Source organism: Dipodomys merriami, unplaced genomic scaffold (genome assembly GCF_024711535.1).
Source record: "Dipodomys merriami isolate MVZ:Mamm:240054 unplaced genomic scaffold, mDipMer1.0.p SCAF_3, whole genome shotgun sequence".
NCBI lineage: Eukaryota > Metazoa > Chordata > Mammalia > Rodentia > Heteromyidae > Dipodomys > Dipodomys merriami.
In genome coordinates this window covers 85,966,873-85,980,507 of record NW_027204492.1, presented here as the reverse complement: position 1 = coordinate 85,980,507, position 13,635 = coordinate 85,966,873, and the positions used below count along the sequence as shown (strand labels likewise).

General features: G+C 42.3%; 1 protein-coding gene across 2 annotated transcripts in view; it reads right to left on the bottom strand.

The window, feature by feature from the left end:
* Positions 1–13,635, bottom strand: part of Znf41 (zinc finger protein 41) — a 45,265-nt gene that overhangs the window by 25,238 nt on the left and 6,392 nt on the right. The gene's annotated exons all lie outside the window — the stretch shown is intronic.

Below are 13,635 nucleotides of genomic sequence, written 5' to 3'. Positions count from 1 at the left end.
GACTTTCCTGCCCAGGTTGGCTTTGATCTGTAATTGTCAGATTTCAGCCTTCTGAATATCATAGGCAAGAGCCATCAGTGTGTGGCTTCTACACTGTTCTTACAGAATGTGCAGTTAGGGCTGGGAAGGTGGCTCAGTGGTAGAGCACTTGCCTTGCATGCTTGAGGCCCTGGGTTCGACTCCTCAGCACCACATAAGCAAAAAGAAAAAAAGCCGGAAGTGGTGCTGTGGCTCAAGTGGTAGAACGCTAGCCTTGAGCTGAAGAGCTGAGGGACAGCGCCCAGGCCCAGAGTTCAGGTCCCACGACCGGACCCCAAAAAAAAAAAAACAGAATGTGCAGTTATTACCCTGCCCTTCCACCTCACCCTAGGCTAGCAGAGAGGCTTCCACTACAGTTTGAAGCCTAGTAAGAAAATGAACGGAGGGGCTGTCTCAAGTTGCCCTTAACCAGAGGCAGCTATCCAGATGCTTGCAGGTTCCCCTTTGGCTGCAGATGCATTGGTATTTTGCATGCTAGGTCTTTGGGTGGCCTTGCACTGATCCAGCTTTCTTTTCCAGTCTCATTTATAGTTCTCAAGAACAATATAAACTGTGCTTGGAATTCAACATCCTGAAATAGGGACAGAGTGGTTAGACCAGTCTGGGCATATGATGATTAGATTCCATTCACCCCAGGCAGGTTTCTGGAGCCTTGAGCCTTGAAGGACCAGCTTGCACCAGGCCCCAGGTTCCTGCTGAAAATAAACCTGTTCTGTGTAATATGTGTGCCAGGACACTCTGCTGCATTTAGCTCTGTCAAGCTGGTAGACTGAATGTCATCCTGTTTGTTTTAGCTGCTACCTCTGGCTGTTCCCTGCCTCCACTAGTCCTCCCTTTCTTTCTGTGGCTTTCACCATTTCCATGGGCTGCTCCCTATCCAGTTGTTTTGTTGTTGGTGGTGGTGGTGGTATGTGTGTGTATGTGCTGGTCTTAGAGCTTAAACTCAGGTGTAGGCACTGTCCCTGAGCTTTTGTGCTCTATTACTTGAATCACAGCTCCACTAGCAGGTTTTACTGGTTAATTGGAGATAAGAGTCTCATAAACTTTCTTGCCTGGGCTGGTTTTGAATCATGAGCCTCAAATCTGAGCTACCTGAGTAGCTAAGATTACAGGTGTCAACCACCAGTGCCCAACCTTTAATTTTTAAAAAAGAATTGCTCTATTATATTACCAGTTCTGTTATTAACCTCTCACTGTTAACCTCTCACTAACTCACTGTATCTAATCTATAACTATCATAAACCAGGAGTGATGGCACACCTCTGATTGTACTACTCAGGAGGCTGAAGGTTGTAGAGTTTGAGATCAGCCTGTGCTATGTCCTGGCCAGCTTGTGATACAAAGTAATACTATCTCAAAAGTAAAACAGCATAGATATGTATGTACAGGTAAAGATATAACTATAGTTATGTTAATGAAAGAGACACACTATGAGACATGTGCCCTTAGACAATTGTACCACTGCATAAACATCATAATGTGTGCTTCTCCAAAGACATCTACATCACTAGGCAACATAATCTTAGAAGATCCCTATGGTCTATGCAGTCTGTTCTCAACTGAATTTTCTCTAAGAGGCATTTGACTATATATAAAGTTTGGTACTGGGCTGGGAAGGTGGCTCAGTGGTAGAGCGCTTGCCTTGCATGCATGAGGCCCTGGGTTCGATTCCTCAGTACCACATAAGCAAAAAAGAAAAAAGCCGGAAGTGGCACTGTGGCTCAAGTGGTAGAGCGCTAGCCTTGAGCTGAAGAGCTGAGGGACAGCGCCCAGGCCCAGAGTTCAGGCCCCATGACTGGACCCCCCCCCCAAAAAAAATAGTTTGGTACTATCTGACATGTCAAGATTTGGAATGGGTCCCCTTGATTTCAAAATTGCTGAGAGTCAATTTTAAATGTTCAGACCACAAAAAGGTTAAGTATGCGAAGTGATGGCTATATTAACTTGGTTTACTCATTGTATAATGTAGTATCTCAAAATACTGTATAAGTATATATAATTACCAATTAAAAATAACATTTTACAAATAGAAGGCTAGCTGACATGATAAATGTATGAAGAAAAATATTGACTTATCTAGAACACTATGCTAAACTACTGAGTTGAAAAGGAGATAACAAAGCCAGGTGAGGGTGGCTCATACCCATAATCCTAGCTACTAAGGAGGCTAAGATCTGAGGATTGAGGTTCAAAGCCAGCCCAAGCAGGAAAGCCTGTGAGACTCTTATCTCCAATTAACTACCAAAAACCAGAAATGGAGCTGTGGCTCAAGTGGTAGAGTACTAAACTTGAGCTTTTGCTCTTGTAAGCTCAGGGACAGTGTCCAAGCCCTGAGTTAACACCCCAGGACTGGCACAAAAGAAAAAGAGATAACTAGGGCTAAAAACATAGTTCAAGTAGTGAGTAGAACTTGTGGCCTTGAGTTTAACCCAGTAACACTAACCTACTGAGGGAGCAGCTCAGTGGTGCAGTGTTTGCTTAATATGTGTAAGGGCCCAAGTTTAATTGACAGCGCCACACAAAAAGGCAACCAAATAATATGATTCCATTTTTAAACCTTAGCTTTATGTGTATATGGTATATATGCATACTCACAGCCCCATAAGTACACACACACACACACACACACACACACACACACACACACACACACACACAAAGAAAAAAATGACTAAAAGAAAATATACTCAATGTTAATGATTAGCTTTGGGTAATGCTGGAGTTACAAGTAATTTTCTATTCTCTATTTGCTAACCTGTTTCCTAAGACTTTAAGAAAATATTTAATGACAAAAATCAAAATAATTATTTTATTACTTTTTTTGGGGGGGTGGTTTCAGTCGTGGGGCCTGAACTCTGGGCCTGGGCGCTGTCCCTCAGGTCTTCAGCTCAAGGCTAGTGCTCTACCACTTGAGCCACAGCGCCACTTCCGGCTTTTTTCTTTTTGCTTATGTGGTGCTGAAGAATACAACCCAGGGCCTCATGCATGCAAGGCAAACACTCTACCACTAAGCCACCTTCCCAGCCCCCAAAATAATTATTTTAAAATTTAATATTTATCCAATGACCACAGAACTCTAAGCTCCTGTGGCAGCATGACCTTCTCCCAAGTGACAGCATCCAGTGGATGGTTTGAAAGGAAGGAGCTGTGAGCAGGGTCTGGCTCTCTTGTGGTAGGAAAACTTGGTGCTCTGCTGCTTTGTTGTGAGACAGCAGTACACAGTCAAGGGATCAGTCTTCAGGCCCGCACCATTGCTGCCAACCTGATAACCTAGGCTAGTCACATACCCACTCAAGCTATTCTGTTCATGTTTGAATGGAGGAAGGAGAGTCTAGCCCTCCTGATCTTTGGTCACTCTTCCACTTTGCCAGTCTCTAAGTTTTAAGCAAAAGGATTTCTGCACCTTAAGTAGGATAAGGGAGAAATCAGCAACTCACCAGAGAAGAGGAAGAAAAGGGACTTAGGTAGTCATCAGATAAACATCTGTGAAGAACTCACGGAGAGGACAGGGCTGTGCTGGGGTCAGGGGTTGTATCTCCATGGCCCGTAGCTATGCTCAGCTTCCTTAGGCCACAAGGCTGGGCCCTCTTCATATCTCCCTCTCCATCAGTGACCTGGCCTTTTCCACCCAGACCTACAGGACTCTAGGTGTTTTGAGTTCAGTCATGTGGCATTAACTCACAAGGAGGAGATTACAATATATCTCTGGAGCAACAAGGCCCAAATCTACAGCTTCCAATCACTCATCTGCCTTGAGGCCCTGGGGGCAGGTCAGAAGTGTCTCTTCACCAAATGAATGTCTGTCCCTGGAGTTTTTTCCTTCCCCACATGAACCTCCATGTCCCTCTGCAGATATGTACAGAGATGACTGGGAAGAGCTCCCATTTTCTAGCTGGTATACACTGGGCCTCAGCCCCAGCCATGTGCTTTTCTGCTTATGTTTCAGTCCCTTCTTAGAAGCTTAAAGGTGGGCTGGCATCTGAAGACTCAACCAGGGAGGCTGGTGCAGTTGAGCTGTGTGTGATCCAACTCCACCTGCCCCCAACTGTTACCAAGAAGCTCAGAAAGCTGGAAAGACAGTGTACATATGGTTTTCCACTTCCTGGTCACCTTCAAACATGTTCTGGGAACACCAAAGGAAAGCTTATTTGCTGGATGTTATGGAAAAGGCCAGCAAAACTAACACCAAGTATTAGCATGGATGCAGTGAAAACATCACACCATTTGGTGTAAAATGAATAGGGGCTGGTTTCTGGCTGTAGCTGAGATCTGAGCAAGTCATTCTAGGCGGTGTTCCTTCGACCTTCTAGCAAGATGAAAATACCTATCTCTTAAGAGTTAAATGAAGCTGGGCGCTGGTGGCTCACGCCTGTAATCCTAGCTACTCAGGAAGCTGAGATCTGAGGATCGCGGTTCAAAGCCAGCCCAGGCAGGAGAGACCATGAGACTCCTATCTCCAATATACCACCAGAAAACCGGAAGTGGCGCTGTAGCTCAAGTGGTAGAGCGCTCGCCTTGAGCTGAAGAGCTGAGGGACAGCGCCCAAGCCCAGAGTTCAAGCCCCACGACCGACAAAAAAAAAAAAAAAAAAGAGTTAAATGAAATGATGTACATGAAGCACTTAGACCTATCTAGCCCCTGGAACATGACTGGTATTAAATGTTGCTATTATTACAAAATGCAAAGTGTATTTTACCAGATACCTCAATTTCCAGTCATCCCATCTACCAAACAGAACTATTCATAAAATCCACTCAAATATCACTCAGATTGAGGGAAGAAGGGACTCAAACCCAGGTATGCCTGTGCCTTTTCTCAATCACATGGTATTGTATACTTGATAGTTAAAATAAACATTTTTGTTCCCTGCTGCCTACAAAGTGCTCTGGCTGAGGGATGACAATGTCAATGTACAGTTACAAAATTCAGTGTGCATTCTAAGCAACTCATACAGCTCACTCTTCTTTTGTCAAAGAGGAAAACTTAAGCTTAACCTTTTGCCATTTCTATTTGGGTCCTGAAAGTGAGCAGCATGTCAACACAAGCTTCTATATCATTAGTCAGACTGACAAAATTTTCAAAAATGGTGCTTATTTCTATAGGTTCTTCAAATAATCACCAACGTAAACAATGAACTCTCAACAGGATATTACCATTAATCTGCTCTAGGAGTCAAAATACTGAGTTTTTACAAGGCTCCATAACAGTCCATATACAGATCCCCCGACCAGTCACAAACATTCCACTCCACCACATACCAAATATCTTGCAGTAATGTTCACCATTCCAACCTATGGCTTCAATAAGTCACCTACAGCTTCCAAAGACTTATAATTCTCAGTGATCCCAAGTTTCTTAGCACCCTAATCAATAAATCTTTTTTTTTGTCGGTCGTGGGGCTTGATCTCTGGACTTGGGCGCTGTCCCTGTACTCTTCAGCTCAAGGTGAGCTCCTTTTTTTGTTGTTGATCGTGGGGGGCTTGATCTCTGGACTTGGGCACTGTCCTTGTGCTCTTCAGCTCAAGGAGAGCACTCTACCACTTGAGCTACAGTGCCACTTCCGGTTTTCTAGTGGTTTATTGGTGATAGGAGTCTCATAGTCTTTCATGCCCGGGTTGGCTTTGAACCAAGATCCTCAGATCTCAGCCTTCTGAGTAGCTAGGATTATAGGCGTGAGCCACCGGCGCCCTGGCCTCCAACTCTTTTTGTATTAGCATATGTTAGTTGTACAAAGGAGATTTGTTGACATTCCTACATATGTAAATAATGTATCCCAATTAACCTCATCCACCATTCTCCCTCATCCTATTTTCCCTTAAAACAACTCCATCATGGGCTGGGAATGTGGCTTAGTGGTAGAGTGTTTGCCTAACATGCATGAGCCCTGGGTTTGATTCCTCAGTACATCATTAACAGAAAAAGCTGAAAGTGGCACTGTGGCAAAGTGGTAGAGTGCTAGCCTTGAGCAAAAGTTGTTCAAGGACAGTGTCCAGGCCCTGAGTTCAAGCTCTAAGACTGGTAAAAAGAAAACAAAAACACAACCCCAACTGGTTTCATTGTTCCATTTATATAAATTCAAATAAACTATCTGGGGACCATTATTCAGTCTCATCCTCTTAGCCTTCCCTTGCTCCCCCCGCATCTGAGTCTGCTTTACCTTTTTTTTGGTCCGGTCGTGGGGCCTGAACTCTGGGCCTGGGCGCTGTCCCTCAGCTCTGCAGCTCAAGGCTAGCACTCTACCACTTGAGCCACAGTGCCACTTCCGGCTTTTTTCTTTTTGCTTATGTGGTGCTGAGGAATCGAATCCAGGGCCTCAGGCATGCAAGGCAAGCGCTCTACCACTGAGCCACCTTCCCAGCCCTGCTTTACCTTTTATCATTCATATTTTGTATATCTTAGTTATATCAAAGGGCTTTACTATGGTACTTCAAATATAGTATGTACTGCACAAAATAACATTTTCTTGCTTTCTCTTCCTCTGAGCCCCTAATTCCCTGTTCATCAACAGGTTTTATTGTTACATTTCCAACTTTTATAAAACCAAGAATTTCTACAGACTTCAGTCACTTCCCTATACATCTCCAAATATTTCAAGGACTCACCAAAACTAATTCACCAACAATTGTCATAAGAATGACAGATACAGGCCCTGGGTTATCTAATACTATTAGATCTAACTCACTCATCTTCCCACAGAAATTCCCCAAATCCTTGACTCTCAGAGGAACCCAAACAATTTTAACTTTGATTTGGCCCTGAATTTAAAGGACTACAAGATCATGTAAAAACACTTCCAAGCAGAAATAATGTTATTTAAAACAAGAGATTATAGTGGAACCAGACTTTTATTTGCAATAACAGGAGCCATATTAGAAGAAAATATCTACAAATTGAGAGAAAAGAACTGGAACTAATTTCAAATGCTTATTGGCTTGATTTCATTCTTCTGTCAGAACAAAAGAAACAATTTTTAAAGTATTTATAATTCAACATTCTAATGTTTGTATCTCAGAATAGAAGAAAAGCAGTTTTCCCCACCAACTTTTAGCAATAACTTTATTGTACCAGTCTTCAGTTGATAGAATGAAAAACAGGTCCCTAACAAGCAATTTGAGAAGGACTTAAAAACACTTCCAGGCAGAAACATGGTTTGAGCCAGCCCAGGCAGGAAAGTCCATGAAACTCTTTATCTCCACTTAATCAGCGAAGAAACAAAAAGCAAAAACAAAAAACAAAACAAAAAAAAGTGGAGCTGTGGCTCAAGGAGTGTATAGAGCACTAGCCTTCAGCAAGAGAGCCCTGGGACACCACACAGGCCCTTAGTTCAAGCCCCAGGCCAGGCATGCAAGCACACACGTACACACACACCATCACAAGATGCTACTAATAAATACAAATAAGAAAAACAAGAGGCACATTTGTCAGGATAGAATTTTATATAAGTGTGGAAATTTGATTTTTTAAAAAAACACGAGGACTTATAATAGCCAAATAACATGTAAGAATGTCCAACCTGCCCATCAAAGAAATATTAAAACCACAAAAGGCACAAAACAGACCACAAACTTCAAATAATTCACAGTGTTGCTGAGAATGGAAAGAATTTCTCATGAACAGTACTCACTGAAGAAAAAGCACACTAGTGCAGCCCATTCCTATACTAGAAACCCACAGAAATGTTCCCAAATGTGCTGAGGGTGAAGCTCACTGGTAGACTACTTGCTTGCCAAGTGAAAGGGCTTCCTGGGTTCCATCCTTAACAAGGCAAAAGAAAAAAACCCTAAGAAATGTTCTTGTGCAACCTGAGGGCATTGGGACACTCCTAGCACTGAAAATAGCAAAAAAAGGGGGGGGGCATAGTATATTCCTGAGGGAGAGTATCTACTGGGATCTGAGCTCAAGGGACCTGCAGACAGATGTGGCAAAAATTCAGAAAGGTTTTGGGCCCAATTCACCCACGTCCACAATGCCCATCTCCCCTTTGAGACTCAGATGTTGATACAGAGACTTTCAGTCTCTGGAAGGCCTGCATGGTTGAGAGGAGCTCAGTGGAACCCAGGGATGATGCTGTGTCTGATAAGACATTGGGTTGATAAGACAAGGGTTTGAATGAAAAATCTGAGAGGCGCTTTTGGTTATTATGCTTCTGGTCACAGAAGGAGAAGCTGGGCTCCCTTTTGGGCAAGGCCCAACAGGGGTTGGGTTGGAGGAGATTGCCCATTCCCAAGCCATCACTATTTGAGTTGTTGGGTGTGGAGGCATTCAATCCAACACTAGTATGGGTGAACCATCCCAACTTTCTCCCCTGCTTTTGTCGCTGGTTCTCTGACTTAGCATTTGTGGCCCTGCGCACTCGCAACCACACCCGCACATCGTGCTCCTTCAGATTGAGCCTGGAAGCCAGGGCTACCCGAGCCTTATAGTCAGGGTACCCGTCCACCTGGAAATAATTTTCCAGCTCACGATGCTGATCCCTTTTGTAGATCTTGGCATAGGGACCCAGGGACTTTGGGAAGTTCACAAAGTCATTAGGCTCTTGCATCCTGCCTCCTGCTCTGCTCTGGTCCTTGACACTCTCAGGAAAGCAGTCTGAAAAATGACTCTTGCAATTGTCTATAACTGTATTGGAGTAAAGAAAGATAATTGGGCATTTAGAGTAAATAAAATAATTACTAAGTTAAATTTAAATACGCTAGGATATTTCATTTAGCACAATGTTCTGGAGGAGCATAATGTTAACTTACGCTATTGCAAATAACTTTTTTCAGGCTGAATAATACACCATTTAACTAACATGTATACATACATACACACATCCCATTATTTATCTGCCTGTTGACTTATCTGTTGATCTCTTCATGTTACTGATCCATTTCCTTTGCAAATATACCCAGAAGAGGAATTGGTGGATCATATAAGTAGTTCCATTTAATTTGTTATCACCACACTACATAATGGCTATAGCAAATTATATTCCCATCCACATATACAAGAATTCCTTTTTCTCCACACCCTTATGTGCACTTTTGTCTTTTTATAATAGCCATCTTTATAATATGATCTATCCCTTAAGTTTTGATACACATTTCTCAAATGAATACTGATGCCGAGCAACTTCACATATACCTCCTACTGACCCTTTTCATATGTTCTTAGGAAAAAGATCTATTTAGGTACTTTGTTGATTTTTTTTTTATTTAGAGAATACTTTATTAGTTTCTGTAATCAAATCCCTTTGTTCATTTTTAAATCAGGTCATTTAAAGATTTTGCTACTGAGATAAGTCTAAAGAACTAATGTGCAGGAACACTATGGTTAATAATTGTATTATAGCCGGGTGTCTGTGGCTCACACCTGTAATCCTAGCTACTTAGGAGGCTGAGATCTGAGGATCATGGTCAAAGCCAGCCAGGGCAAGAAAGTGCATGAGACTCCTATCTCCAATAAACCACCAGAAAAAACAGAAGCGGCGCTGTGGCTTAAGTGGCAGAGCACTAGCCTTGAACTGAAGAGCTGAGGGACAGCACCTAGGCCCAGAGTTCAAGCCCCACGGGCGGAAAAAAAATGTATTATATATTCAAACTTTAATAAGTAAATTAAGTACAACCATGGAAGGTAACACAAAAGTACCATAGAGGTGAATTATGTTAAACTGCTGATATTCAATAATAATTTCATTATAGGTATGCATGGATACATATACCAAAACATATGTGGAAACTTGATCTAAAAGACATATAAGCTGGGAGCTGATGACTCATGCCTGTAATCCTGCAACCCAAAAGGCTGAGATCTGAGGATCATGGTTCAAAGCAAGCCCAGACAGGAAAGTCTATAAGACTCTTATCTCCAATTAACCATCAAGAAGCCAGAAGAGGAACTGTGGCTCTAGTGGTAGAGTGCTAACCTTGAACACAAAAAAGCTCAGGTACAGTACCTGGGCCCTGAATTCAAGCCCCAGATCTGGCCCAACAAAATACATATATTCATGGACATGTACTATGTATATATCCATATATGTAATTTATATGTATAAATCAAGAACATGAATCAAACTAGTGGAGTACTTAGAAGGGAAAAAGGTAAAAAATAGAAGGTGAAAAATTTTAATACATTGCAAGTATATATGAAAATAGCAAAATTCAATGAAAGCTATTGATCACTAGGGGAATGGGGGGGTCAAGAAAAAAGAAATAGCCTCTGTAGGGGGGTACTAGTGGGATAATGAGGATGAAGGTGAACACTGTCAAAATAGATTAATTGCAAGTTTAAAAATAAAACAATCAAAAATGTTCTTAAGATTAGACTACAACATTACATTAAAATTAAGGACTTCTGGAGTTGGGGCAATGGCAAAATGTGTGCCTAGCAAATAACCACTTGAACTGAGAGTTCAAGCCCTTATACCATCAAAATGAAATGTTTCTATTCATCAGCAGATAAAATTAAGAAGGAAAATCCTAATAGTGTTAAAAGTAACTGTACTATGGGTATCTAAAAAAATGATTAATATGATGAGTTTCTAGAAATCAGTGAGAGCAACAAAACATGTATGGAAATATAATGAAATTCCACACTGTACAACTTATATATGCTAATTAATAAATGAAGTGAAAAGAACAGAGAGAACAAGGATACACTTTACAAACATGACCTTGAAAGTAAATAAGCAACTGAAGACCCTCAACTGTCCTCAAAAGAAAATCCAAATTAAACAAGCTAATCCTTCATACATGTCAGAAATGGCTTTTAAAAAAAAAAGATGGGTGCTAGTGGCTCACACTCTCAAGAGTCCTTGAGACTCTTATCTCCAATAAACCACCAGAAAATCAGAAGTGGCGCTGTGGCTTAAGTGGTAGAGTGCTAGCCTTGAGCTGAAGAGCTCAGGGGCAGTGCCCAGGCCCAGAGTTCAAGCCCCACAACTGACAAAAAAAAAAAAAAAGCAAGTCTGATGCCAGTGGCTCATGCCTGTAGTCCTAGCTTCTCAGGAGGCTGAGATCTGAGGATCACTGTTCAAAGCCAGCCCAGGCAGGAAAGTCTCTGAGACTCTTATCTCCAATAAACCACTAAAAAACCAGAAGTTGCACTGTGGCTCAAGTGGTAAAGCACTAGCCTTGAGCAGAAGAGCTGAAGAACAGTGGCCAGGCCCAGAGTTCAAGCCCCACAACTGACAAAAAAAAAGCAGGAGCTAGAAAGTATGTGGAGTAACTGAAACTTGCAGATTGCTTCTTAGAAGTATGAAATAACATAAACTTTGAAAACCGGTATTATCTATTAATGCTGAATACATTCAATAGCCTATTGAATAACCTACCAGCTTTTCCACTCCTAGGCATATATCTAAAAGAAATGTAAATAACGTTTACTAAAAGACAAGTGCAGGTCCATATTTGTGATCTCAGCTACTTGGGAGGTAGAAATTGGCAGGACAGAAGTTAAGGCTAGCCAGAGCAAAAACCAAGTGAGATGTATCTGAACCAACAATCTGAGAATGCTTGTATTGATCTGTAATCTCAACTGGGAGGCATAGGTAGGAGAAAAGCCATCAAGCTACTGACATCGAAAAGGCCTCTCTGTGTCAATTTAGGAATAATTTACAATAAAAAACACAAATTACCTGACTTATGAAATGGTAGCTCCTCTGTACACCATATTAATAGTAACAATAAAATTATTTTAAACATAACAAACTAAGTTGGGTGCCAGTAGTTCACACTTGTAATCCTAGCTACTCAGTAGGCTGAGATCTGAGGACCATGGTTTCAAGCCAGCCCAGGCAGGAAACGCTATGAGATTCTTATTTCCAATCAAAATACTCAGGGGGCTTGGAATGTGGCTTAGTGGTAGAGTGCTTGCCTAGTGTGTGTGAAGCCCTGGGTTCAATTCCTAAGTACCACATAAACAGAAAAGGCAGGAAGTACACTATGGCTCAAGTGGTAGAGCACTCGCCTTGAGCTGAAGAGCTCAGGATAGTGCCCAGGGCCAGAGTTCAAGCCCCATGACTGACAAAAAATGATAAATAAATAAACTACTCAGAAGAAGCCAGAAGTAGAGCTGTGGCTCAAGTGGTAGAGCGATAGCCTTGAGCAAAAGAAGCTCAGGGACAGCATCCAGGCCCTGAATTCAAGCCCCAGGACAGGCCAAAAAAAAAAAAAATCACAAACTATAGGAACATACTGAAATATAAATATATATATATAATTAAAAGATGAAAAATATACAGAATGAGAAAAATTGTATGCAAATCTTATATCTGATAAGGGACTTACATCCAGGTTAATCTACAGAGCAAGTTCCAGGCCAGCCTAAGGCTATAAAATGAGACCATGTCTCAAAAACTAAAATAGCCAGGCACCCATGGCTCACATCTGTAATCCTAGCTATTCTGGAGGTTGAGATTTGAGGATCACAGTTTAAAGCCAGCTGGGTAGAAAAGTCCATGAGATCTATCTCTAATAAAGTACTAAAAAAGCCAGAAGTGGAGCTGTAGCACTATTCTTCAGAAAAAAGAAAAAGACAACACCTAGGCCCTGAGTTCAAGCCACAAGACTGGCACATACACACAAAAATGGCTTAATGCCAGTGGCTTATATATGCAATCCTAGCTATTCAGGAGACTGAGATCTGAAGGATCCATTTGAAGGCAAACTGGGCAGAAAATTCCAAGAGACATCATTTCCAATTAAACAGCAAACACTGGACCGGAAGTGTGGCTCAACTAGTAGAGTATCAGTTGTGATAGAAAAAGCTAAACAAGAGCCGAAGGCTCTGAGTTCAAGCTTTGTTATCAGTTTAATAAATAAGGAAATAAATATGTAGACAGGTACTGGTGGCTCACACCTATAATCCTAGCTACTCCAGAGGCTGAGATCTGAGGATCACAGTTCAAAGCCAGCTCTGCCAGGAAAGCCTGAAAGACTTCTTTTTCTGCCAGTCCTGGGGCTAGAATTCTGGGCCTGGGCATTGTCCCTGAGTTTCTTTTGCTCAGATGAACGCTCTACCACTTGATGATCCACAGTGCCACTTGCAACTTTTCTGAGTAGTTTATTGGAGATAAGTCTCATGGAGTTTCCTGCCTGGGTTGGCTTTGAACTGTGAGCCTCAGATCTCAGCCTCCTGAGTAGTTAGGATTACAGGTGGGAGCCACTGGTGCTGAGCATGAAAGACCAATTAACCATCAAAAATCAGCAGTTGGGGTTGTGGCTCTCACTAGCTTTGAGAGAAAAAAAAAGCTCAGGGACAGCATCTAGCCCCTGAGTTCAAGGCCCAGGACTGAAACAAAAACTAAATTAAGGGCTGGGAAGGTGGCTCAGTGGTAGAGCACTTGCCTTGCACACATGAGGCCCTGGGTTCAATTCCTCAGCACCACATAAGCAAAAAGAAAAAAGCCGGAAAGTGGCACTGTGGCTCAAGTGGTAGAGTGCTAGCCTTGAGCTAAAGACCTGAGGGACAGCGCCCAGGCCCAGAGTTCAGGCCCCACGACCAGAGCCCCCCCCCCCAAAACAAAACTAAATTAATAGGGGTTGGGAAGGTGGCTCAGTGGTAGAGTGCTTGCCTTGCATGCATGAGGCCCTGGGTTCGATTCCTCAGCACCAC